At 45.9% G+C, this 25,546-nt stretch overlaps 1 protein-coding gene across 17 annotated transcripts in view; it reads left to right on the top strand.

The window, feature by feature from the left end:
* Positions 1-25,546, top strand: part of RALY (RALY heterogeneous nuclear ribonucleoprotein) — a 230,131-nt gene that overhangs the window by 162,340 nt on the left and 42,245 nt on the right. For 11 of the 17 annotated variants that reach the window (XM_051846176.2, XM_008256096.4, XM_070051943.1 and 8 more), the window contains exon 2: positions 19,753-19,836. The exons of 2 other annotated variants lie outside the window; for them this stretch is intronic. The gene's annotated coding sequence lies outside the window, so the exon portion shown is untranslated. Of the gene's footprint in view, positions 1-5,542; positions 5,622-19,752; positions 19,837-25,546 lie in introns of those variants that run through there. 4 more of the 17 variants (XM_017341673.3, XM_051846175.2, XM_070051944.1 and 1 more) reach the window with 1 other exon arrangement.

Below are 25,546 nucleotides of genomic sequence, written 5' to 3'. Positions count from 1 at the left end.
CTTTCTCTTTCTTTGTAACTCTTGACTTTCAAATAAATGAATAAAGAAAAGTTGAGTGTGGAAGGTTAAGCTGCCGCCTGCAGTTCTGTTCAAGTTCCAGCTGCTCCACCTCCAATCCGCTCCCTGCTGGCACACTTGGGAAAGCAGCAGTGGATGGCTGAGGTCCTTGGGCCCCTGCATCCATGTGGGAGACCCGGAAGAGGCTCTTGGCTTTGACATGGCCCAGCTTCGGCTGTTGCAGCCATTTGGTAAGTGAGCCAGAAGATGGAAAATTGATATTTATTCTCATTCTCTCTGTCTTTCTCTCTCTCTCCTTTCTATCTCTGCCTTTCAAATCATCTTTTAAAAAAGTCAAAGTTAAAATAAATATATTTTTAAAGAGTTATTATTTGAAAGGCAGAATTACAGAGGGGGGGGGGCTTACTATCTGGTTCATTCCCCAAATGGTTGCAACAGCAAGTACTGGGCCAGGAGCTTCATCTGGGTCTTCTACATGGGTGGCAGGGCCCAAGGACTTGGGACATCATCTACTGATTTCCCAGGCCATAGTAGAGAGCTGGATCGGAAGTGGAGCAGCTGAGACTCGAACTGGCACCCGTACGGGATCCAGGCATTGCAGGTGGCAGCCTTTACGTGCTACGCCACAGTGCCAACCCCTAAAATAAATATTGTACTCAGGCTTTTTGGGGGAACTGGATTAGTTTAAGTATTATAACTGGTCTTTTAAGACTTTGCTGTTAAATTAAATCACATTATGGAATGGATGAAAAGTTAGCATGAAGAGATGAAAAGGCATCAAATAAAGTGTACACGAATATAACTGACCCTTTGACCTCTACTCCAGAAAGGCTGGTGTTGCCAGATCCTGACATTTTTTAAAGCAGCTAGAAATATATTATTTTAGAAAGCAATATCTGATTTGAATGTTGGCAGTTAACTCAGGGGGTTTTGAACGAATTTGTGTGCATCAGAAAACACATCCTTAGGCCTGAGCATCTGTTTGTAATCTATTGGTTAAAACGCAGGTCTAGGCAGGAACTAGAGTTTGGATGGGGCCAAATTGGTGGTGGTGTCAGGAATGGTTCTCTTTTTGGGTCTGGCTTCTTCTTGGCTTCAAAGTAGCCACAGCTCATAGTGGAAAGAATGATGACACTTGATAGGACAGATGTCCACATTACCTATCATCCTCTGTGGGAAGCTGCTTCTGTAATCTCACAGGCACTGTCAGCTTTCTCATTTACTCCTGTTGTTTTGCAGGTGAAACCAAGGTCCAGAGGAGTTAGAACTTTCCTCAAGGACCCTAAGCTGAAGCCATAGGTCCTAGGCAGACCCCATTTCTCACTCTAGGTCTTCTGTTGGTTCTTTGGCCTCACATATTCTTAAGGCGTGGGACGGAGGGCTGCTGGGATTCTTTGGGATGGCTGATAGAGCCTGGCTAGCTCCCTCCACTTTTTGATGTAGTCCTATCATCCTGAGGAGGGGGAGGGATTGAGGTGGTGTTGGGAGTATGCTCAGGCTCTTGGTGCAGAGGGTCTGTTTCCATCACTAGTCACCAGCATCAGATTGACTATTATTTTTGTTTTCCTTTTTTACCTAGAAAGGTGTAGAGGACAGCTCAGCAATACAGAGCCCCAATGTGGAGATAGATTCATCCCTCTTTCTGTCTTTATTGCCTCTTCTGTTCCATTTCATTCCTTCTACCTCCTTTATCTATTTTTTATTTGAGAGGCATAGAGAAGTATCATGTACCTGTTCACTCTCCAGATGCCTACAGTGGCTTGGGCTGGGTCAAAGCCAGAAGTCAGGCCGGCGCCACGGCTCAGTAGGCTAATCTTCCACCTAGCGGTGCCGGCACACCTGGTTCTAGTCCCGGTCGGGGCACTGGATTCTTTCCTGGTTGCCCCTCTTCCAGGCCAGCTCTCTGCTGTGGCCAGGGAGTGCAGTGGAGGATGGCCCAAGTGCTTGGGCCCTGCACCCCAGGGGAGACCAGGATAAGCACCTGGCTCCTGCCATCGGATCAGCGCGGTGCCGTGACAGCCATTGGAGGGTGAACTAACGGCAAAAAAAAGAAAGACCTTTCTCTCTGTCTCTCTCTCTCACTATCCACTCTGCCTGTCAAAAAAAAAAAAAATAAAATAAAAATAAAAAATAAAAAAAAAAGAAGAAGAAGAAGAAGAAAACGGAAGTCAGGAACACAGGCCAGGTCATTTACCCCATTATGGCAGGAATCCAATTACTTCAGCTATCATCACTGCCTCCCAGAGTCTGTATTAACAGGACTGGAATGGGGAGGCAGGAACTGAAACCCAGGTACTCTGATATGGAACAAGGGTGCCTTAATTGGTGATTCAGCCATCAGGCTAAATGCCCACCCCAAGTCCGTCCTTTCTGAGTCCTGCTACTCTCCATTTCTGCATCATCTTTCCCTCTCACTATTGTCCTTCTCCTTGGGAGATTTTTGTAATGTCACTGCAACAGGCCGAGTCTGGGATTCAACATGGTTTCCTTATTTTTATGGGGACTAAAGTAGAGCAATTCAATAGGGGAAGTTTGGCCTTTGCTATGAGGCCCATACAGTTTGGTGTCTCCTGTCTTTCTGCTCTGTCAGTAGTGCGGTACTTAATGCCCACTGCTTCCCTGTACTTCATCTCAGTAGAATGGTTCTTTGAATGTCCCAGGGTCTAACCTGTCATGACTTTATTTTGACTGTTTGCTCTAAGTAGAAAGCCCTTTCATCTCCCTGCTCCCTTTATTGACAAACTTCTATTTGTCTTTTTCTACCAACTCCAGTGCCACTTCTTCAGCAAAGCTTTCCCTGATTGCTATACAAGTAGAATTAATTTCCATCCTTTGTACGCTTTGCTTCTACTTCTATAGTTGTATTGTAGTGCTGTGCCACACTCAAATCTTCTCTCATTCACGAGATTGAGCACTGATAGGCCAAGAGATAGTGTACTGCTTATTTCTGTTTTTCTTGTTTCTCTGTAATAGGTTTGGCACAATAATGCTTTCAGAATGAATGACAGAACTATGTATGTTCCAATAGCCATGGTCTGAAGTTGAATGTTAAGTGTTACAGATGAAAAAAACAACAGGGTGCTCTGGGAGTTTGTGGGAGTTTTGAAAGAGAACTTCCATCTGGAAGAAGTCGTGGGAGCTTCTAGAGTCTGGTGGCATTTGAATGTGCCCTTGAAGATTCAGAAGATATTCCTTTAGCAGAAATGGCGGGAAGAACATTTCAGATGGAGGGAATGTTGGTAGTGAAAGGAAATGCAAAGGTCAGGCCCCACCTGCTGATCTACCCCTCATCCAGACTTCCTGCTGGAGTGTGTATGAAATCTCTGTGCTGGCCTAGAGGAAACCTCTTTTCTCCTTTTCTGCCCCTCTTCTGTTCTTTCCATCTCTTCTCCCTTCCTCTTATGATACTGTTGCCCTTTATATATGTGGTTTCTTCTCATCTCTTTCCCTTTCTTCCCATTTCTCTAGTCCTTAAAAAACAAAAATCAAACAAAAAACTTTGCTGCTTACCTTTTCTTACCTACTTTCTTCTTTCTTGCCCTCTTCCCAGATAAATCAAATTGAAGGCTTTAGGTTGGAGATATGAATCAGCCATACAATATTTAACTCCAGATAACCCTTGTGAAGCTGAGAAGTAATCGTGGTGTAATCGCTTCTCATCTGCTTCTTGTGTTTTATTGGCATTGACTTCTTTCACCTCCCACTGTGCTGGGGGTGTCATTATCATTTTATTTCTTAGTGGTTGTCAGAATGTCAATTTTAATGAGAAATTTCTGCAGTCAGGCCTGCCCTTGAGTGGTAAGAGCCTTCAGGCAAACACGAGGCTGGATGAATCAGAATTGCTCTTGTATTTGTGTTCTCGTGCAAACAGGCATAAGGGCCACACAAACACACCTCCTCACCTGCATAGGCCTCCAGCACGTGTGCATATGCACAATTGAGCCCCACTGGTACATTTTCCTTCTCTTCAGACACATCAGTGTGATCTCCCTTATACTTTCAAGTCTTCCATTCCCCATTCCTCTCATGTCTTTATTTACTCTCTTACACACCCTCTGTCCCATTGTCTTCTACCTAAATACTTGGAATTGTGTGAATGACAATTTGTACAAGCCTGTCTCACAGACCCTACCTGCACTGTCCGCTTCCTTAGCTATACACAAAGTCCTCCCCTCCACATACGCCTGTACTTGCACTGATATCTCTGCCCAGTGACAGGATCCCACACACTCAGGACTGCAGCGTTACCTACATATTCCCCTAAACCTAGCCGATACTCAGTACTTCTTCCTCTATCGTCTTAACAGACATTTTAGTTTCTTGCTAATTTTGACAGGAAACATTTTTACTACCAAACTAGCAGACTTGTAGGGGACAGATCCTTTGGGTTCAGACTCCTAGAATAACCCTGTTATGGTGGTGGTGGGAATGTGTTCCAAATCAAAATCTTGGGTGAGTCCAGAAACTGATATTTTTAACAAGTTTCCTGAGTCTTTGTGTTGTGCAGCCAGTTACCTAGACAGGAAAGAGCCAGAAGTAAGACCGTCTGCATTACCTACCTGTACCATCTTGGACAAGTATCTTTCTGGACCTCAGTTTTCTGAGTTGTGATATAACAAAGCCCATGCTTTAGAACCCTTTAGGTTCTAAAATGTCATGATTTTATTTTTCCATTAATTTTAATGTTTTTTGTTTGCTTTTGAGATTTATGTATTTGAAAGGCAGAGTGACAGGAAGAGAGAGAAAATCTCCTATCTGCTGGTTCACTCCTCAAATGGTGGTAATGACCAGGGCTGGAACTCCATCTGGTTCTCCTTCTTGGGTGTCTGGGGCCCAAGCCATTGGGCCATTTGCTTTCCCCAGGTGCATTAGCAGGGAACTGGATGAAAAGCAAAGGAGCTGGGACTCAAACCAGCTTTCCGGTATTGCAGTGTGGGTATCACAGGTGGTGGTTTAACTCACTGCTCTAAGACACCAGCCCGTGTTTGTTTTTTTGTGTTGCTTTATGAGGAACTTAGACTGGGTTCTTTTTCTGTCTCTCAGGGCGTTTGGCCAGAGCTCAGCAGCGGTAGCATACGCCTGACCTTCTGTCAGCTGCAGCAACACAGCTCCTAATTAGAAATGGATCAATAGGACCCCTGGAGCCTGGGCAAATGTTGGAGGCATTCTCATAGCTAGGGAGAATCTGATGACCAAAAAACGGATCTGGTTACACTTGTCAACCCAGCAGTTCTGCTGGTATAGCCCTCCTTCCCCGGGACCAGCAGGCAAGGCTGCCCTGAGTGAATGGCGAGAGATGGTTAACCTGTATTCCTCTAGATGTGTTTCTTTCATCTTTATAAACTTATGCATGTGATGTTAGCTAGGTACATAGGTGTATGTTTGTTTCTTCTAACAGCTACAGAAATAGTTAGAAATTGAAGCTGAGAAAAGTATGAGTGAAGTAACTTAGCATGTCTCTGCTGCACTACACGACAACATTTACAGCATCAGTTCTGAGCTGACAGATTGTTTTCTACCACAGGCCTCCTTTAGCCTTTAACAAACTGATCTGGAGTTCAGGCCCTCTCCTTGGAGCCCTTCAGAGGCTGGAAGAAATTCAGGTGAATGGGGGTTAGGGTGTGGGAAGAGCTGCTCTGCTTGCTTTTGCTTTCTCATCTTTCCAAGGTCCCTGAGGAATGAGCAGGCTCTAATGGGAGAGATCAATCATCATTTGGGATCAATGGGAGGGCTTTTTCCTGTGTAGAGTGCAGACTCAGATTTCTGAACTAGCCCTGTGCAAGGAGAGGGAGGGGACTCATGACTGGTTAATGCTAGGTGCTGGAGAACCTAAAGGCTTAACATGTTTAGCAACCAGTTGTCAGACCAGATTCCCCCTATAGTTGGTCATTCAACAAATATTTGATGAGTGTCTCCCATGTGTCAGCTTGAGCTAGTGCAAACGATTCCTAGATGACCTGGGGGCTAGACAAGGATACAAACAACAGTGTAATGTGTGAGCTTTAATAGAAATATGTACAAGGGACTCTTGGATTACAGAGACATGAAAGATGGGTTTTCTTGGGGGATGTAACTTTGTGGTTTGAAGGAAGAATAAGAGTTCAGGCAAGGAGGGTTCTCTAAACCAGGGACCTAGCACAAACACAGATACAAAGATGTGTCCAGGAACTCTTCATAAAAGGTAGGGCATTGGCAATCCTTAACATGTTGCAAATTAGATTGATTCCCCCGGGCCCTTGCTCTTTGCCAGATTTAGGGCTGTAGTAATAGCCATTGGATGGCAGTAGAGCAAGAGCAGCAGGTGCTGACTGAAACTTATTTCTAGAACTCGGGGGGGAGGAAGGGAGGAAAGCTGAAGAGCAGTAGCCCTTTGTCCTTTGGGCCCAGGCCAGGTGGCTTGGCTTCCCTGGTGACAAAAATCTTGTTTGTTCCATGCAGTCTGCCCCTCCTTCCTGTGTTCTTTTTTTAAAAAAAGAAATTAATGAAATCTGTTCAAAATACCCCTGAAATGAAATTACATTTTTAACTCTAATTACCCTAATTAAAACTTGACAGCCGTAATTCTGGAATGGCAGATATGCTAAGTACCTTGTGCCTGAGACAAGCTCACTTACCCAGATGAAATGTTGTTCTGTTCTGGGCTTAGGGGAAAAAAGAATTCTTTTGTATGTTCAATTTGTTTTCTTCATCAGCAGTTTAGTCTTCTGCCCTGCAGATTCCCCAAGTGAAGGTAGCTAAACTTGGAGGCTACAGGCTTGCCCAAGACTCCTAAACCCAGTAGAGGTCCCCCTGTATCTTCTGATGATTTTTTTAATATTTTGTTTGAAAGCCAGAGTTATGGCTGGAGCTGCACCGATCAGAAGCCACGAGCCTCTTCTGGGTCTCCCACGCTGATGCAGAGGCTCAAGCACTTGGTCCATCTTCTACTGCTTTCCCAGGCCATAGCAGAGAGCTGGGTTGGAAGTGGAACAGCCAGGACTCGAATCTGCACCAATACGGGATGCCAGCACTGCAGGCGGTGGCTTTACCCACCATGCCACAGCGCTGGCCCTGATGCTTCTGATGATTCTTAGCACATACCTTTGAGTTCTCTTCAGTTGAGTTCAGACTGCAGTCTTTTCCTCAGTCCACCCCTGCCTTGGGGGGATCAAGGATCTGTGCTTATTAAAACGTTGCCTACTGGTCTAGGGCTAAATCCAGATCTGGGGCCAGTTTATAGCTAATATTAACGGTATGGTTAGAGGTCCGGGGAAAGGAGGGTCCTTCTTTTATCTGTCTCCAGTTCCTTTAACTTAGCGTAGTCAGACACCTAGTGAGATGCCTAGTTTTGGTCCTTACCTTAACTTGGTTCCCTGGCTAGATGCAAGGAACATGATTGGGGGAATTGGGAATGAGGGCAAGCCCTTGAAGCAGACGTAAGGGTCCACTGGTGCTGTGTGTCGTCTCATGGTTCTTTTAGAGTCACAGATCCCATGCTTTCGTCATCTACTCATCCCAGAGGGCTGTTCAGTCACTAGATAGTGCTGTTTAGGTACTACAGGGGAGAAAGAATTGAATAAGACATAGTCCTTGCCCCTGAGAAACTTAGAATTGTGGGGTAGTGGACATGCAGTGGTGGGTGAGAGACAGCTGCTTACATGTGTATGGCAGGTTACGTAAGGCAGAGCAAGCTTTATTCTGTAGATAAAAAGCTTGAGTGCCTGCTGTACACCAGGTACTGAAAATAGTATGTAGATATATCAGACAGAGTTCCTGCTTTCAAGAGTTGCCAATAAATTAGGAAGATAGGCATGTGAAAGTTTGCTGTAACACAGATTTGTGAAGGATATGTGGACAGTTTTACCTGGGAAGGAGGCCAAGCAGGGAAAGAGGACAAATTTAACTTCCACTGGGGGTGGGTGTGAGTGTCATTGGCATAGACTTGTCACAGGTGTTGGCCTCTGGGCTTGTCCCTTAATTGGTGATATTGGCAGAGGAGTGAAGAAAGAGCAGCAGAGGTGTTAGGGAGCAGCATGGGGAAAGGTAGGAGCTAACAGGCGACATCATGGTGTAATTGGAGAAGAGTGTGCAGGGAAAGGATATGGTAGAGGATGAAGGTTGAGTTTAAACGTCACCCTGTAGACAAAGGGCTGTGATAATGTGTATGACTGACTGGGAGATAGGTGTGACTGGAGACATCAGATTAGTTGGAACAGATGTCAGCAAACTGGCCTGTATTCTTAATCCAGCCCACTGTGTCTCTGAATTTTTACTGTTAAACAGCCATACTTAATTTATCTATGATGGCTTTTGTACTAGAGTGACAAAATTGAATACTATAGAGATTCCTGTAGCCCACAAAACCTAAAATACTATCTGACCCTGAACAAAAAAGTTAACTGGCCTCTGAACTAGAAGATAATTATATGTGAGACAAGATAAATGTCAGAACTAGGCCTAAGATGGATTGGAGGTGTCAAATGAGACTTTTCAGAAGGGACAATGTGATTTAGCAAAGAACAACTGTCTTACCTACCTCTCAGAACTTTGTAAAGGTCAAATTTATTGAAAATCACCATGGCCATTAGAAATCATTTGATTTGTGGGCAAGTCTTGGTTTGCCTTTAGATTTGCCTTTACTAGCTGTGTGACCTTGGGCTAGTTAACTTCCCAGTTCCGGTGAATATTGTGAGTGAAAAAAGACTTAGCAAGATGATTCTTAATGGGACACAGCTGTCTTTCTGCCTGTATCTATATGTGAGAGGGCCCTCTAGTGGAAAAGACCGTAGAACACCTGAAGGTAGTTTGATTTGAGGTGAGGATGAATAGGCAGGGGCTTTTTAAAAAAAATTTTGTTTGTTTACTTTTATTTATTTGAAAAGCAGAGTGAGGTGAATAAGAGAAAACTTCAACTGCTGGTTCACTCCCTAAATCGTGACAGTTGGGGCTGGGCCAAGCTGAAATCAGGAGCTTGAACTCCATAGAGGTGTCTCATGAGGTTGGCAGGGATCCAAGTGGTTGAATGATCAGCTGGAGCCGGGAATTGAACTCAGGCACTCCACTGTGAGCATCTGAGACACAGTAAAGGTAGAAGGGCCAGGCACTGATTGGGCAATTTACACATACTTTTTGTACCCCATTCTCAAAACTCTTAAGTGATTTTATCGCTATGTACTTAAGAACTTAGTTTTAGAGAGTAGCATTCAGCAGACAGTAACGGAATCATTGACGATACAGGGAAATGACTAAATACTCCTTACACTGAAGTAGGGGGAGAGTGATAGAGGAGACAGGCAAGTGAATGGAATAACCGAAGTGGAGTTACACAGCTTAGATGGCAGAGCCAGCGCTGTATTTGTATGCTGTTTCCTCTGTTCCATGCTGCCTTCGTTGCAGAAGGGTGGGGAGAGCAGTAGACTCAAGTGGCCTTCTGGAGAAGGCCATTGGTGAGGAGACCTGCTCTTGGATTCAGGGCTGGGCTTTAGTTCTAGCAGGGGCCTGACATCTGAAGCAGGTGACTAGGTCAGATGCTGTCACATAAAGGTGGGCCTCATTTGTAGAATAAAGCTTCTAATTTTGTGCCCTTTAGAAGGTGAAGTCTGCTTAGCACTGACCAGATCCTTGAGTACCACAAGAGCCCCTACAGTCTGTGATACAGGAATGGTTAATATGCAAGCCTTATGGGTAAAGGATGGGAGTTAAGGCTATGACTGTTTTAAATATTTCCTGCCCAGGGTCAGATTTTGTTATGAGAACTGAATTTGAGTTGCTAAATCCCTCCTGCAGTGTAGAATAGGCTAGGCAAGGCAGAAGTCTCGAGACTGACAGGAGCCAGTATTTAGGTTTAAAAAAATAATTTAGATTCTACTCATTATTCCAGCTTAAAAACTTGAATTGTTTTCTTCTCAGTATGGCTGGGAAAACAGAGACTGTCACCCTTTTTCTCTGACTGTGGCTGAGCAGACAAGCCTGGGCTATAGCATCCGTAGTCCTTCTGATTTACCTTGGACTCTTTTTGTGAAACACTCCCTACCCCCCATAGTGTTGTTCAAAGTCGTCTTTTTTTTTTTTTTTTTTTTTTTAAGATTTATTTAATTATTTCAAAAAGCCAGAGACAGAGAGGTCTTCATCCACTGGTTCACTCCCCAGATATCTGCAATGGCCGGGGCCGGGCCAGGCCGAAGCCAGGAGCTTCTTCCTAGTCTCTCATGTGGGTGGCAAGGGCGCAGGTACTTGGGCCGTCTTCTGTAGTTTTTCCCAGGTCACTAGCAGGAAGCTGGATTGGAGGTGGAACAGCTGGCACTTGAACTGGCACCCATATGCAATGCCAGCATCACAGGCAGTGGCTTTACCCACCATGCCACAATGCCGGCCCCAACTTCAAAGTCTTCATCTGTGATTAGACTAGCAGAATGATATGTGCTGGAGTTTCTATACTTAAGAGTTTCTATACCACTAAACCTTAAGTTCATTTTTCTTTTTCTTTTTTTAAAAAAGACTTGTTTATTTGAAAGGCAGAGATCAACACAGAGAGAGAGAGGTTTCCATCCACTGGTTCACTCTTCAGATGGCTGCAACAGCTGGGGCTGGGCCAGACCAAAACCAGAAACCTGGAACTCTTTATCTGGGTCTCCCACATGGGTGCAGGAGCCCAAGTATTTGGGTTATCTTGCTGCTTTCCCAGGCACATTGGCAGGGAATTGGATCAGAAGTTGAGTAGCTGGGACTTGAACTGGCGCCTGTGGGATGCTGGCATTGCAGGCAGTGCCTTAACCTACTGTACTGAAATGCCAGCCCCTTCCCCTCACCACTGCCAAATTCAAGAATAACTCCAGATCCCACTCTTGTATCTAGTATCTTAGATGAATCCCAACTGAAATTCAGATAGCTCTTTTGCCTGATCATTCAGCTGTGGTTTCAATATTGAGGTAAAGTTGGCATCATGGCTCAGATCCTGGCCTTTCAGCCCAGTACTGGGTTCCCTGAGCTGAATCCACATCCGCAGAATATTGTCATTTCTTTTTTTTTTTTTTTTTTTAAACTCCCCAAATGGCCGCAATGGCCAGAGCTGAGCTGATCCAAAGCTAGGTGCCAGGAGCTTCTTCCAGGTCTCCCACGTGGGTGCAGGGGCCCAAGGATTTGGGCCATCTTCTACTGCTTTCCCAGGCCACAGCAGAGAGCTGAATCAGAAGAGGAGCAGCCCGGACTCAAACTGGTGCCCATATTGGATGCCGACACTGCAGGCGGTGGCTTTTACTCCCTACGCCACAGTGCCAGCCCTGTCATTTTCTTTTTTAAGTACCTGTTTAAAAACTGATATGTGAGTTTGAAACATGCAGTCCTGGGGCTGGCGCCATGGCTCACTTGGTTAATCCTCCACCTGTGGTGCCGGCATCCCATGTGGGCGCTGGGTTCTAGTTCTGGTTGCTCCTCTTCCAGTCCAGCTCTCTGCTGTTGCCCAGGAGGGCAATGGAGGATGGCCCAAGTGCTTGGGCCCCTGCACCTGCATGGGAGACTAGGAAGAAGCACCTGGCTCCTGGCTTTGGATTGGCGCAGTGTGCCGGCCATAGCGGCCATTTGAGGGGTGAACCAACGGAAGGAAGATCTTTCTCTCTCTAACTCTCCCTGTCAAAAAACAAACAAACAAACAAACAAAACAACAACAACAACAAAAAAAAACATGCAGTCCCAGGGTCCACACTGAGATACCTCCAGAGTCATCCTGTGTTGTGGGAAGTCTGGATGATGAAGGAAGTGCCTGAGTTGTGAGTAAGGAGACTGGTTCTGGCCCTGCCACTGATTTCTCTCAGTGACTTTGTGCAAATTCACCGCCTGCTCCGGCCTTACCTCTGTTCTGTAAAATGATAAGGCCCTTCTAGTTCTGGTCCCACTAGGGATAGAAAGCCATCTTCTACACAGTCACAGCTGCACAGAGCACTATCTGGCCCAAGCTTTAGCATTTTGGTTACTGATTATAAAACCTTGGATTCTCACTTGCGGCTTGGGAGGAGGAAGGGGAACCATGCAACTGTCTCATTAGCGTGGAGAAAAGAAAACAGTAATTACTTGTGCCTCCCTCGATAATTCTTGCTGGGTTGGTTCTTTTAGGGAAGGAGGAAGGGAAGACTGGAGTTAGCTTCAGCTGAGGAAAGAGAAATGCCATTAGCTGCCCAGAAAATGCAGAGGCAAGAATGCTTGTCTGGCAGGTGTGCTGTTCTCTGTGTTCGCCCCTCCAGGCAGCCTGGAGACCGCCTGGATTGAGTTCCATGTATTTATGCCATGCATTATGTTATCACACAGATGTGTCTCCTGTCATTAAGAAACCAGCTGCCCTCCAAGGCCACCTTCTGTGATATGCTGCCAGTCCTGTAACCTGACTGGTTTTTATTGTGTTGTGAGGTCACCTTTTTAACCCCCACAGCAAAACTGCCACTTGGTTTATTACTCCATCACAAGAGTCAAGGTCACGTATCCTTGTGAGTGGGAGAAGTCTGGTAAACTCTAAGTCCATTGGGTTTGGTGAGGGCTGGGGAAACGAGGTCTCACAGCAGGATTATGGCCAAGAAGTCAGGGGCAGCGGGAACATAACTAGTAAATCTGTTGGCAGGCTCGGCTCCTGGGACAGAGCTGTTTTTAGTGTGTAGGTCTTTTTTCCTTGAATGTGGGCAGCTGTGAGCTAAGTGCTGATTGTAGTGCTGATTGTAGATCACAGGCAGGCCCCATGCGATTGAGTCCTGCCTGGGGGTACCTGGAGCTGTTAGGCTTTAACTCCTGTGCCTGTTCACTCCTATCTTGGTTGCTACCCCAGAGGCCTTACCAAATTCCCTTTTCCTTCCCCTCCCACACAAAGATGTCACTTTGGCAACACTTTTCTTTCAACCAGTCTTCTGTAGGCCCTGGAGATTGCTTACTCTAAACAGCAATGACTCTGTAGGGAGATGCTATTTAAAAAAAAAATGTGTTTTATGCATGTAGGACATGATTTATTTCAAAATCTTCCTCCTTTCTTGCCCCAGGTCTTTGATTTCCCACCCTGTGATGGCCAAGACTTGAGCCAGTGCCCACACAGGATGCTGGCACGGCAGGCAGTTTTACCTACTATGCCATAGCACTGGCCCCCAATAAAAATAATTTTAAAAATTGTTCATATAAATGTATTCCTCACCCAGGGTTTTGATCAGGTATTTCAGTTCAGCTGAGACGCCTCTCATGACCTGTTTGTTGGCTTAGTAACTTCTCAGCTTTTAGAGCATGATACCCATTTTGATGGAAGCCCCTGTCTTGGCTCTTAAGCTCTTACTGTAACACTAGGCTAATAGCATCTTGGAAGAGCCTGATTGTAGCAAGTCCTTCTACAACTTAATGGTGCACTTGGATTCTAGGCATGCAGGACTAAGTACAAAATTGGGAGAGTGTAGTCCAGTTCCTAAAACATTTTGATTGGTGCCTACTTTGATATGTGGGGTAGTTGGAAGAGAGGGAATTCTTATCTTTGGGCACAAGAAAGTACAAGGTATATACTTTGGAGCATATCTGGGTTCCAGCAAGTTTTATTTCCCAGCTGTGTGGTTTTAGACAAGGTACTTTATTGCTCTAAGACTCAGTTTCCTCCTCTGTAAGATGGGGGTAATTCTTTTGACCTCAAGAGATTATTAGGGAGAGCAGAAATTTAGACTAGAGTGCTTAGGTTTGATTCTTGGCTCTGGCTCCTGACTTGAGTTTCTTACCATTGCAGACTCTGGGAGGCAGCAATAATGGCTGAAGGAACTGGGTTTCTGCCATTCACAAGGGAGCCTGGAATTAAGTTCCTGATTGCTAGTTTCTGCCTGTGTCCTGACTATTGTGGCATTTGGGTGTGAGCCAGCACATGGAGCTAGCTCACTCTCTCTCTCAGCCTCTATTAAAAATTTTTTTAGGATTAAATGAGAGTAAGGATGTATGTGTATGACATGATGCATAATAGCAAGTATACATCTCTCTTTTTTCTCATAGGCCTATTTTTTTATTGCCTCTGATTCATCCTTTTGTGGTATTTTATTTATTTATTTTTTATTTTTATTTTTATTTTTTATTTTTTGACAGGCAGAGTGGACAGTGAGAGAGAGAGACAGAGAGAAAGGTCTTCCTTTGCCATTGGTTCACCCTCCTGTGGTATTTTATTTTGAGCACAATACCTACCATTGAGTGCTTATGCCAAGCCCTGGAATAAGGACTTTCCCATGTTGTCTCATTTATTTTCCCCAATAGCCCGTTTATGAAGCAGGAACCTTTTTAAAAAAGTATAGGAAGCTGAGGCACAGAGGACAAACACCTTGCCTAATGTAGCAAAGCTGGTAGTGTTGGCATTTCTTGTGGGGAAATTGTCAGTCACCACTGGAAAGGCGCAACCTGCTATTTTTTTTAGAGGCCATCCCCTCATTTGTTTTAATTTTTTTTTAAGATTTATTTATTTGAGGCCGGCGCCGCGGCTCACTAGGCTAATCCTCCGCCTAGCGGCGCCGGCACACCGGGTTCTAGTCCCGGTCGGGGCGCCGGATTCTGTCCCGGTTGCCCCTCTTCCAGGCCAGCCCTCTGCTGTGGCCAGGGAGTGCAGTGGAGGATGGCCCAGGTGCTTGGGCCCTGCACCCCATGGGAGACCAGGAGAAGCACCTGGCTCCTGCCATCGGATCAGCGCGGTGCGCCAGCCGCAGCGCGCTGGCCGCGGCGGCCATTGGAGGGTGAACCAATGGCAAAGGAAGACCTTTCTCTCTGTCTCTCTCTCTCACTGTCCACTCTGCCTGTCAAAAAAAAAAAAAAAAAAAAAGATTTATTTATTTGAAGGGCAGAGTTACAGAGAGGGAGAGAGAGAGGAGAGAGACGGAGGGAGAGGGAGAGAGGTCTTCCATCCACTGGTTCACTCCCTAGATGGCCGCAATGGCCAGAGTTGCACCAGCCTGAAGCCAGGAGCCTGGAACATCTTCCAGGTCTCCCACTCGGGTGCAGGGGCCCAATGACTTGAGCCATCCTCCACTACTTTCCCAGGCCATAGCAAAGAGCTGGATTGGAAGTGGAGCAGCCAGGACTCAAACCGGCGCCCTTATGGATGCCGACTCTGTAGGTGGTGCCTTTACCCACTGTACCGCAGCACCAGCCCCCAATCATAGATGTAAAAGTTAACTTTTTTTTTTTTTTGGACAGGCAGAGTTAGAGAGACAGAGAGAAAGGTCTTCCTTTTCTGTTGGTTCACCCCCAAAATGGCCGCTATGGCGCTGGCCGATCCGAAGCCAGGAGCTTCTTCCTGGTCTCCCATGTGGGTGCAGGGCCCAAACACCTGGGCTATCCTCCATTGCCTTCCTGGGCCATAGCAGAGAGCTGGAATGGAAGAGGGGCAACCAGGACAGAACCGGTGCCCCAACCGGGACTAGAACCCAGGGTGCTGGTGCCACAGGTGGAAGATTAGCCAAGTGAGCCACGGTGCCTGCCAGCTTCCACGGCGCCAGCCAACTTGTTCTTGCCAATCTTGCTTGATCCTTCAGAAAATCCTTCAGAAGAGCAGGAACACTCATTCTCATTTTACATATTTGTAAACCAAGGTGGGAGGTGAAATGACTTTTTCAGAGTTACCAGTGAATTAGTGGCAGAGCTGGAGCTAGTCTTCAGGTTTTCTGACTCTTAACCCAGTGCTCTTGGTGCTAATTTAGTAAGAGGTGTGTGTGTATAATGTGCAAATCAAACCTAAAGAGGGTTGAGTTGTAGATCTAGACAAAGGGTCTAGAGAGTTTTGAAAGGACCTTTCCTTCTGTATCCACAATTCACCCCAAAAAAGAAGAAGAAGAAGAAGAAGGATACACTCCCAAGGCTTTGCATCCTGGAGTAAGCTGGTAGAGGAGGAAGCAGTGACATATAGGAAGGCCTTGTTTGTCTTCTGACCTCTAGGCTGCGGTTGGGCTGGGCAGAAGAGGGGTGAGAACTGAAGATGAGAGCCCTGAAGATTTGAGTGTGACCTCACTTCCTGCTGACAGATTTAGTCTGAGGTTTGGACAAGCAAATTTCCATCATTTAAAATTTATAAAGCAGCAGGGTGGCATTTGGCCTAGCAGCTAAATTACTGTTAATGACACCCGTGAACCACATTTTAGTACTTGGATTCAATTCCTGGTCCCAGCTGCTAATTCTAATTTCCTGTTCATGCAGACCCTTCGAGGCAGGGTTGAGGGCTCAAGTAGCAGGTTCTTGCTACCTATATGGGAGACCTGGATTGAGTTCCTGACTCCAACTATGGTGGATGTTTGGGGAATGTACTAGTGATTGGCGGTTCGCTTTCTGTCTCAAGTAGAAAGAAATTATAAAAAGGAATTCCTACTGTTGCTCTTAAAAGCAAAACCAAAAAACCCTTCATTCTGGAATTAAAAGGAAAAATAAACTCTTTCCAAAGTAAGGTCTCAGATGTTTCAGTCCTGCCCTGGCATCCCCTTCCTTTTTGTCTTCCTTCCTTACCCTCTCCCCTTTCAACCCTTCCCTTTCCCGGTTTTATTTTTTTTTAAGATTTATTTATTGAAAGTCAGAGTTACATAGAGAATCAGCGGCAGAGAGAGAGATCTTCCATCTGCTGGTTCACTCCCCAGTTGGTCGCAATGGCTGGAGCTGCACCAATCCAAAGCCAGGAGCCAGGCACTTCCTCCTGGTCTCCCATGTGGGTGCAGGGCCCAAACACTTGGGCCATCCTCCACTGCCTTCCCGGGCCACAGCAGAGGGCTGGACTGGAAGAGGAGCAACCGGGACAAAATCCGGCTCCCCAACTGGGACTAGAACCCGGGGTACCAGTGCCACAGGCGTAGGATTAGCCAAGTGAGCTGCGGTGCCAGCCAAGACATAGGAATCTTTTAAAAATTTTTTTTTATTTTTTATTTTTTTGACAAGCAGAGTAGACAGAGAGAGAGAAAGGTCTTCCTTTTTCCGTTGGTTCACCCCCCAATGGCCGCTGCACCGCACTGCGCTGATCCGTAGCCAGAAGCCAGGTGTTTCCTCCTGGTCTCCCTTGCAGGTGTAGGGCCCAAGCACTTGGGCCATCCTCCACTGCTCTCCTGGGCCACAGCAGAGAGCTGGACTGGAAGAGGAGCAACCGGGACAGAATCCAGCACCCCGACCAGGCCTATAACCCGGAGTGCCGGCGCCACAGGCGGAGAATTAGCCTATTGAGATGTGGCGCCGGCCTGACAAAGGAATCTTAACCAGTGTCTTAGCTGCTGGGGAAATTCATGCCCTAGGATATGTTTTTAGACTGAGTAGGTAGATTAAAGGCTTATGCATGGGCTTAATGGCTTTAGGTTGGCAGGAAAAGGTGTTAAAGACCTGGTTGAAAGTCTCCCCTAACTCTTGCCCTTTCATGTTGATTCCAAAAAAAATACCTGTATTGGTAGGAAGAATTTTGTAGGATTCTGAAGCTCAGAATGGAAACATCTTAATTTACTAGGTTCTCATTATCTGGAGGTCGTAGAACTCTCTGTAGGGAAAAAGGAGGGAAGAGGTCTTGGCTAATGGTCGGGCCAGAACCAAATGTAGCCACAAGCTGGAGATGTTTCAGGAATATAGCAGAATGGTGAGGAAGGAGTCAGGATGACTTCAGAGATATGCCTTAAGATTAAGGAGTATTTGAATGTACAAAAGAAAAAGCACTCCAGGGAGACAGTTGCATAGATAAAAATATAGGATCTGGAAAGCCTGGGGTTGGAGGTCAGGCAGATGATGATGACCAGATTAGGTCTTACCTAAAGAGTGAGGCTGAGGGCAGAGGGCTACCATGACTTTTTTTTTTTTTTTTTTTTTTTTCTTTTTCTTTGAAAGCATGGGAGTGGCTTTGAGGACCATTAAATATCTGGCAGTGTGGGTCAGATGGATTGGATCAGGAAGGTGGAAGAAGACTAGTAGAAGACCTCAGGGAAGAGACTGATTTAACAGTCTGTCCTTAATTATGCTGGTGGATTGAAAGAAATATTCCAGCAGGACAGGCAAGGGATAATGTGATCCTGAACCAAGAGGAAGTTGACACTGTAGGAAATAAAGAGTAGCTTGGTTGAAGATCTCTTAGAGCAACAAACCAAACCCACAAGGACTTGGTAATTGTGGGAATAGGGAAGCAGGTCTTGAGAGCATGAATATTTGAAGGCTGAGTGCCTGGTTATATCATTTGCTGAACCGTGGAGGCTGGAGAATAAAGCAGGAGATCAGTTTGTTGACAGGTTGAACTGGAGGTGCTGATTGTTCAATCCCCTTGCCGCACCTAACAGCTAGTGCCTCTGCCTATGTCTTTTGACCCAGGGCTGCAGAGATCCTTAAGTTCCATATGTTTGCTTCTCTGTTTTGGGCCGGGAGCTCCCCAAAGATCCCCTACTCATTCTTCGAGTAACTCTTACTCCCTCTCTGAAATAAGAGTGCTGTAAGGTCTTAGTCTATTTCCAAGTGTATGGTAAATGTTAATGGCTATTAAATGATTGTTGTCGGGGCCGGTGCTGCTGCGTCATGGGTAAAGCCACCGCCTGCAGTGCTAGCATTCCACTGCTTGCAGTGCCAGTTGTTTCTCTTCCAATCCAGCCAATTGGGTTCAATCCCCAATTGGCGGCAATGGCCAGAGCTGTGCCTTTCTGAAGCCAGGAGCCAAGAGCTTCTTCCGGGTCTCCAACGTGGGTACAGGGGCCCAAGGACTTGGGCCATCCTCCACTGCTTTCCCAGGCCCTAACAGAGAGCTAGATTGGAAGTGGAGCAGCTGGGACTCGAACTGGCGCCCATATGGGATGCCAGCGCTTCAGGCCAGGGCCTTAACCCGCTGTGCCACAGCACCGGCCCCATTTGTTTTGTTTTTGAGGAGTGAGGTAGTGTGCAGTTAAGAGGACAAGCTCTGGAGTTGGACTTCTCTGTTCAAGTCCTTGCTCCACCAGCTATTGTGTGACTTGGGGTACATTTACTTTACTTATTTTTATCTTAATTTCTCTGCTGGTAAAATACAAAATGTAACACACCAGCCTTACAAGATTATTGCAGAGATTAAATTTATAAATAAGAGGTTTACAATAATGCTCGACATGTGCTATTGTTCTTACCTCAGAGTCACCTCTGCCCCTTATTCCTGAAAATCCATGGGAGTTTCTCTGTTCTTCAGCATGCTCAGACAACAGAGGAAGAAGGGAAGCAGAGAAACCCGAAGTCAGTCAGAGTACTCAGTTTGTCCCTGCTGGAGGAACCTACCGGGAAGTGAGCCAGATGTTCACAAGGCTGAGTTCCATTCCTAGTTCTGCCACTGCCTTAATCAGTTAGGAGCAAGTTACCTAGCCTCCGAGGCTCTGCTTTCTCATACGGAAAAAAAATAAGTAATTCCTCTGTGTCTTTTGTGCTTCATCCTGCTCTTCACTCCCTTCTGGTTCTGGTGGCTTTCTTACTCAAGTACCACCTTCATCCTGCCCGCCATCTCCACCTCAGGGCCTTTGTGCTTGCTGCTTGCCCTCTCTGCAACACTTCCCTCAGATCTTCACCAGGTTTCTGTCCAGGTGTCAGCTTTGAAGAGGCCTTCTCTGACCATTTTGTCTAAAATAGACTACCCTCACCCCTTGTCATTCATTCTTTCCTTCTTCTGCTTCATTTTTCTTCACAGCACTTGGCATTACCTGAAATGATATATTTATTAATTAATCTATCTTTTAATAGGCCACAAAATGTATCCCAAACTGCCCAAAGCTCCTGCCTTTTCTGAACAAGACTCTGACAGACTTCTCTCTGTTATAGGTGAGCCCTGTTCCCAGAGGCAGCTGCTGTTCATCTTGGTAACCCAAAGGAAGAAATAGCTGGCTGAGCTCAGCCTGGTTACTGGTGAGTGAGGGCATATGGGCAAACACTGGTCAAGCTTGCCAAGTTACAAGGTTATTAGTTTGGAGGTTCTTTTTACCCTTAGTAAATAATTTAGGTCATTATTCTCCTACTCCATGCCTGAAAGATTGGATGTAGGCATAGGTAGCCTCTTAGACTGGGAAGAGGATTGAGATTACTTTCTTGGAGCTGCCACAGAAGGTCTGGAATCATGTTCCGTGAATAAGGTAAAGTAGGCTTCATTGCTTGTGCCAGCTGCTCTCTGCTGGGGAGTATTTAGAGCCTGCATCTGTACTTGTCCTCCCACAAGCTCTGTTAACATCTCACAGCCCTTGGAGACTTTCCTGACTTCACTCTCTCTCGTGACCTGCCAGACTCAGGTCAGCTTGAGGGAATCCTGTACCTTTCTGAGTCCTGCAAAATGTGATCATGAGTGGTGGTGAGAATAGGGTGATGGAATAGGGCTGTGTGAAGGGGATGTTAGGGAAATCTTAGAGTGAAGACCGCCAATGGTGAGAAAGACAGGGAAACCAACACGTGAAGAATTTGTTGTGTTATAGGTCTCATTTAATCTGGACAAAACCTCTTTTGTACATGAGGAAATTGAGGCTTAGGGCATTGAAGTAATTTGCCCACAGTTGGTAACTGAGAATCTATAAAGCTGATATTAGAACCCAGGTCAGTCAAAATGTAAATACCATTGTTTCTTTTGACTTGACAGGGTTTCTTTTGGCTGATAATCTTGAAATCCAGATTTTTATTTATTTATTTATTTATTTATTTTTTGATTTTATTCATTTATTTGAGAGATAAGAGTTATAGACGGAGAGAGGGAGAGACAGAATCCATCTGCTGGTTCACTCCCCGAATGGCAGCAACAGCCAGAGCTGAGCTGATTTGAAGCCAGGAGCTTCTTCAGTGTCTCCCATGTGGGTGCAGGGGCCCAAGGCCTTGGGCCATCTTCCACTGCTTTCCCAGGTCATAGCAGAGAGCTGGATCAGAAGAGGAGCAGCCAGATGCCCATATGGGATGCCAGCACTGCAGGCAGAAGCTTAGCCTAATACGCCATAGCACTGGCCCTGAAATCCAAATTTTTTTTAATAAAGTTCAAGAAGACAGACCTCCTTAGGAATTCAGGAAGAAGATTCAGTTATTTGAAGGGCCCAGCAGGGCAGGTAGGAGTTGATGGTATCTTCTCAGCAATGGTATTTCTAGTGAAGGGGCTAACAGGCTGAAAGGAAGAATCTTTATGCAGGCAGAGGTCCAGGCTAATTGTGGCCAGAAGAAGAAGAAAACATCTAACATGTGGGAACCCAGAAACATTGGGGCCAGCACAAGATAGGAACATGGAGAACTGGACTGAAGTTGGGAAGCCTGGGTGGGGTTTTTGTTTGGGGGAGCTGTAGTGGGGGTAGGTTTAACTTGTATTTATTTGAAAGAGAGAGAAAGACAGATCTCCCATGCCCTAGTTCAGTCCCTAAATGACTGCCAACAGCCAGGGCTGGGTTAGACTTTAGCAGGGAGCTGGGATCACAGTCTAGGTCTCCCAGATAGGTGGCAGAGACCCAACTACTTGGACCATCACTTGCTGCCTCTCAGGGTATGTATCAGACCAGAGTTTGAATCAGGAGTAGAGGTTAAATGTAGGCCAAATGTCTGCCCCTGGAAACCTCGGTTTTAATCCTCTCAATACATGACCCTGAACAATCTTCAATTTCCTATTTTTAAAATTGGAGTGCGTCCCTATCTATCTATTGCGTGTACACCAGACATGCTGGGGTATTGTAGTGAATCAAATGAGAAGTGGAAGTTGGAAAGCTTTGAGAATTATAAAACAGCATGAATGAAATCAGAAAAAGTAAGAAGAAAGTGTTACTAAGTGTCCAAGTTATCTCAGATCCTGACCTATTTGCCACTACACTCCTCAAGCGTAAAAAAGGAAGATGTCCCTCTGGGAATCTGTGCTGTAAATTTTCTCTCATGCCCTTCGTCTGCAGGCTCTTGTTACAACTTAATCTTTCCGCAAGGAAAAGGTTTCCGGGGCACAGAAGACAAAGCCAGGCACCACTGGCAGCTATGGTTTGCATCATATAGGCTGCAGAATACAGGTTTATTTGTTTTTTCTAAAGATTACTTATTTGAAAGAGAAATCAATCTTCTATCTGCTGGTTTGTTCCTCAGATGGCTACAATGGCCAGGGCTGGGCCAGGTCAAAGCCAGGAGCCAGGAGTTTCTTCCAGGTCTCCAATGTTGGGCCATCTTCCACTGCTTTCCCAGGCACATTAGCAGGGAGCTGGATTGGAAGTAGAACAGTTGGAACTTAAACCAGCACCCATATGGGATGCTGGCACTGTAGGTGGCAGCTTTACCCACTGCACCACAGCGCCAGCCCCAAAGTGCAGATTTGTATGTACCCTGGCTGTAAGGCTCACTGCTAGCATATATATATATATATATATATATATATATATATATATATATATATATATATAAAAAATTTGACAGGTAGAGTTATAGACAGAGAGAGACAGAGAGAAAGGTCTTCCTTGCGTTGGTTCACTCCCCAAATGGCCGCAACGGCCGGTGCTACGCCAATCCAAAGCCAGGAGCCAGGTGCTTCCTTCTGGTCTCCCATGCGGGTGCAAGGGCCCAAGGACTTGGGCCACAGCAGAGAGCTGGACTGGAAGAGTAGCAACTGGGACTAGAACACGGCACTGGCCCCATGGATATTTTAAAAAATTATACTTTCCACCTTGCGGCGCCGGCACACCGGGTTCTAGTCCCGGTCGGGGCGCCGGATTCTGTCCCGGTTGCCCCTCTTCCAGGCCAGCCCTCTGCTATGGCCAGGGAGTGCAGTGGAGGATGGCCCAGGTGCTTGGGCCCTGCACCCCATGGGAGACCAGGAAAAAGCACCTGGATCCTGGCTCCTGCCATCGGATCAGTGCGGTGCGCCGGCTGCAGCGGCGGCCATTGGAGGGTGAACCAACGGCAAAGGAAGACCTTTCTCTCTCTGTCTCTCTCTCTGTCCACTCTGCCTATCAAAAATGAAAAAAAAATAAAAAAAAAATTATACTTTTTAAAAAAGATTTATTGATTTATTTGAAATTCAGAGTTACACACAGAAGGAGAGGCAGAGAAAGAGAGTCCATCTGCTGGTTCACTCCCCAGTTGGGTACAGCGGTTGGAGCTGCTCCTATCTGAAGGCAGGTACAGGGACCCAAGGACTTGGGCCATCTTCTACTGCTTTCCCAGGCCGTAGCAGAGAGCTAGATTGGAAGTGGAGCAGCCAGGACTCGAACTGGCGCCCATATGGGATGCCAGCACTGCAGGCAGCTTTACCCGCTATGCCACAGTGCTGGCCCCCAAAATGATACTTTTTTTTAAAAAAGGATTTTATTTGAGAGGCAGAGTTACAGACAGAAGAGTCTTCCATCTGCTGGTTCACTCCCCAAATGGCTACAATGGGTGGAACTGGGCCAATCCAAAGCCAGGAGCCAGGAGCTTCCTCTGGGACTCCCACATGAGTGCAAGGGTAATTCCCTGCTAATGGCCTGGGAAAGCAGTAGAAGGTGGCCCAAATCCTTGGGCACCTGTACCCACGTGGGAGACCCAGAGGAAGCTCCTGGCTCCTGGCTTCAGACTGGCTTAGCTCAGGCTGTTACAACCACTTGAGGAGTAAACCAATGGGTGGAAGACCGCTCCCCCCCCCCCCCCCCGCCTCTGCCTTTCAAATAGATAAATAAATCTTTAAAGCAAACAACAAAAACAGGAGGCTCATTGTAGTCCTCACATGGCTTCTGGAAAATTCTGTGGGAGAATCTAAGGGAAGCCACAATTCCTGTAAGAAGCAGCTGTCCCTGTTCACTCTCCACCCAGGGATTTTGGCCACATTTTATTTGGTTCCAGAAACAGCTGGCTTCCTTGAGAGTTGCTGTCACAGCAAAGCAATAAAGTTCAGCTCGTCTCTGGAAAAAGAATAGCATGCAAAGGGCTCTGGGGCCTACTAGATCCTGGGTTCTCTTACTTTCCTCTCCAGTTTTTATTAAAATTAAAGAGGATCTATCTGTCCCACTACAGCAGCAGCCCAAGTAGATCAGTGAAAATAGGAAAGGGATTGACAAGTCCTGTAGGTCAGATCAACTAGAGGGCAGTTGTAGGTATGGCAGTGAGTCCTGAGCTTAAGAATATGGCCAAGAGATCATAATCCAAGCTAGAAAACTGGGAAAGAACAGATCATGAAACCAAGGTCCACCAGCAACTGTGTTGCTAGAACCCTGAGGTGACTAAATTAGAAGGGACTTACCATCCAATAGGGCAGGTGCAGGGAAAAAAATAAAATAAAATAAAAAACCCACAAAACGTATACTGGGAAAGATTTCTTGAACACAAATCAGAAATGGGTTCTTTGCAATTATATATCATTTTCTGTTACCTGAGTCTCCATTTTTTTTTTTTTTTAAGATAATTTATTTGAAAGAGTTAGAGTTACAGAGAGAGAGAGAAGTCTTCCATCCTCTGGTCCAATCTCCAAATGGCCACAACAGCTGGAGCTGGGCCAATCCAAAACCAGCAGGCAGGAGCTTCCTCCGGGTCTTCCATGTGGTTGCAGGGATCCAAGGACTTGGGCCATCTTCTACTGCTTTCTTAGGCCATAGCAGAGAGCTGGATTGGAAGTGGAGCAGCTGGGATTTGAACCAACACCTGTATGGGATGCTGGCACTGCAAGTGGCAGCTTTACCTGTATGCCATAGCGCTGGCCCCAAGTCTCCATTCTTTACCTCTACATTCACCCCCACTCATCTTCCTAATTAGCATAATATGTAAAGAATTTTTATACTAAGTGCATATGACAAGAGACAGGATATCTATAGCATAACTGATGTTTGGGAAGATGAATTAGCTGTATCTTTCCCACTCTTTATTATAGGCCATGTGATTTAGGGGGGCACTGGGAGACTTTAAAGCCAGATTTACTGAGATTTGAGCCTTTACTATGACATTTATTTCCTGTGTGACTAATCTCTGAGCTGTAACTTTCTCATCTGCAAAATGGGCATAATAATGGCTACTTTAGTTAATGTGAAGCTAATAGGACATGAATACCATGTCTGGCTTGAATTGGTGTTCAGCCATTTGGTGATTAGAATAAATTTTCTTTTATTATATTTATTTATTTGAAAGGCCTACAGAGAGAGAGAGAGAGAGAGACAGAGAGAGCTTCTATCCACTGGTTCATTCCCCCTACATTCATGGCCACAAGAGCTGTGGCTGGGCCAGGCTGAAGCCAGGAACCAGGAGCTTCTTCTACATCTCCTACATGGGTAGCAGGGACCCAAGCACTTGGTCCATCTTCTGCTGCTTTTTCTAGACCAACATCAGGGAGCTGCATCAGAGTTAGGGCAGCCCCAAGAGGTACCAGCACCCATATGTGATGCCAGCATTGTAGGCAGTGGCTTTACATGCTACATGCACAGAGCCGGCCCCCTGGAATAAATTCTGATACCATATATTTGGTGTCAGATTGACTCAGGTTCTTGTTTTTTTAAGATTTATTTATTTACTTTAAAGAGTTACAGAGAGAGAAATCTTACATTTGTTCATTCACTTGCTAAAAGGACACAATAGCCAGGGCTGGGCCAATCTGAAGCCGGGAGCTTCATCCTGGTCTCCCATATGGGTGCAGGAGCCCAAGTACTTGGGTCATCTTCTACTG

This window comes from Oryctolagus cuniculus, chromosome 11 (genome assembly GCF_964237555.1).
Source record: "Oryctolagus cuniculus chromosome 11, mOryCun1.1, whole genome shotgun sequence".
Classification (NCBI taxonomy): Eukaryota; Metazoa; Chordata; class Mammalia; order Lagomorpha; family Leporidae; genus Oryctolagus; species Oryctolagus cuniculus.
The sequence above is the reverse complement of the archived record's forward strand: the minus strand, read 5'-3'. Positions and strand labels throughout refer to the sequence as shown.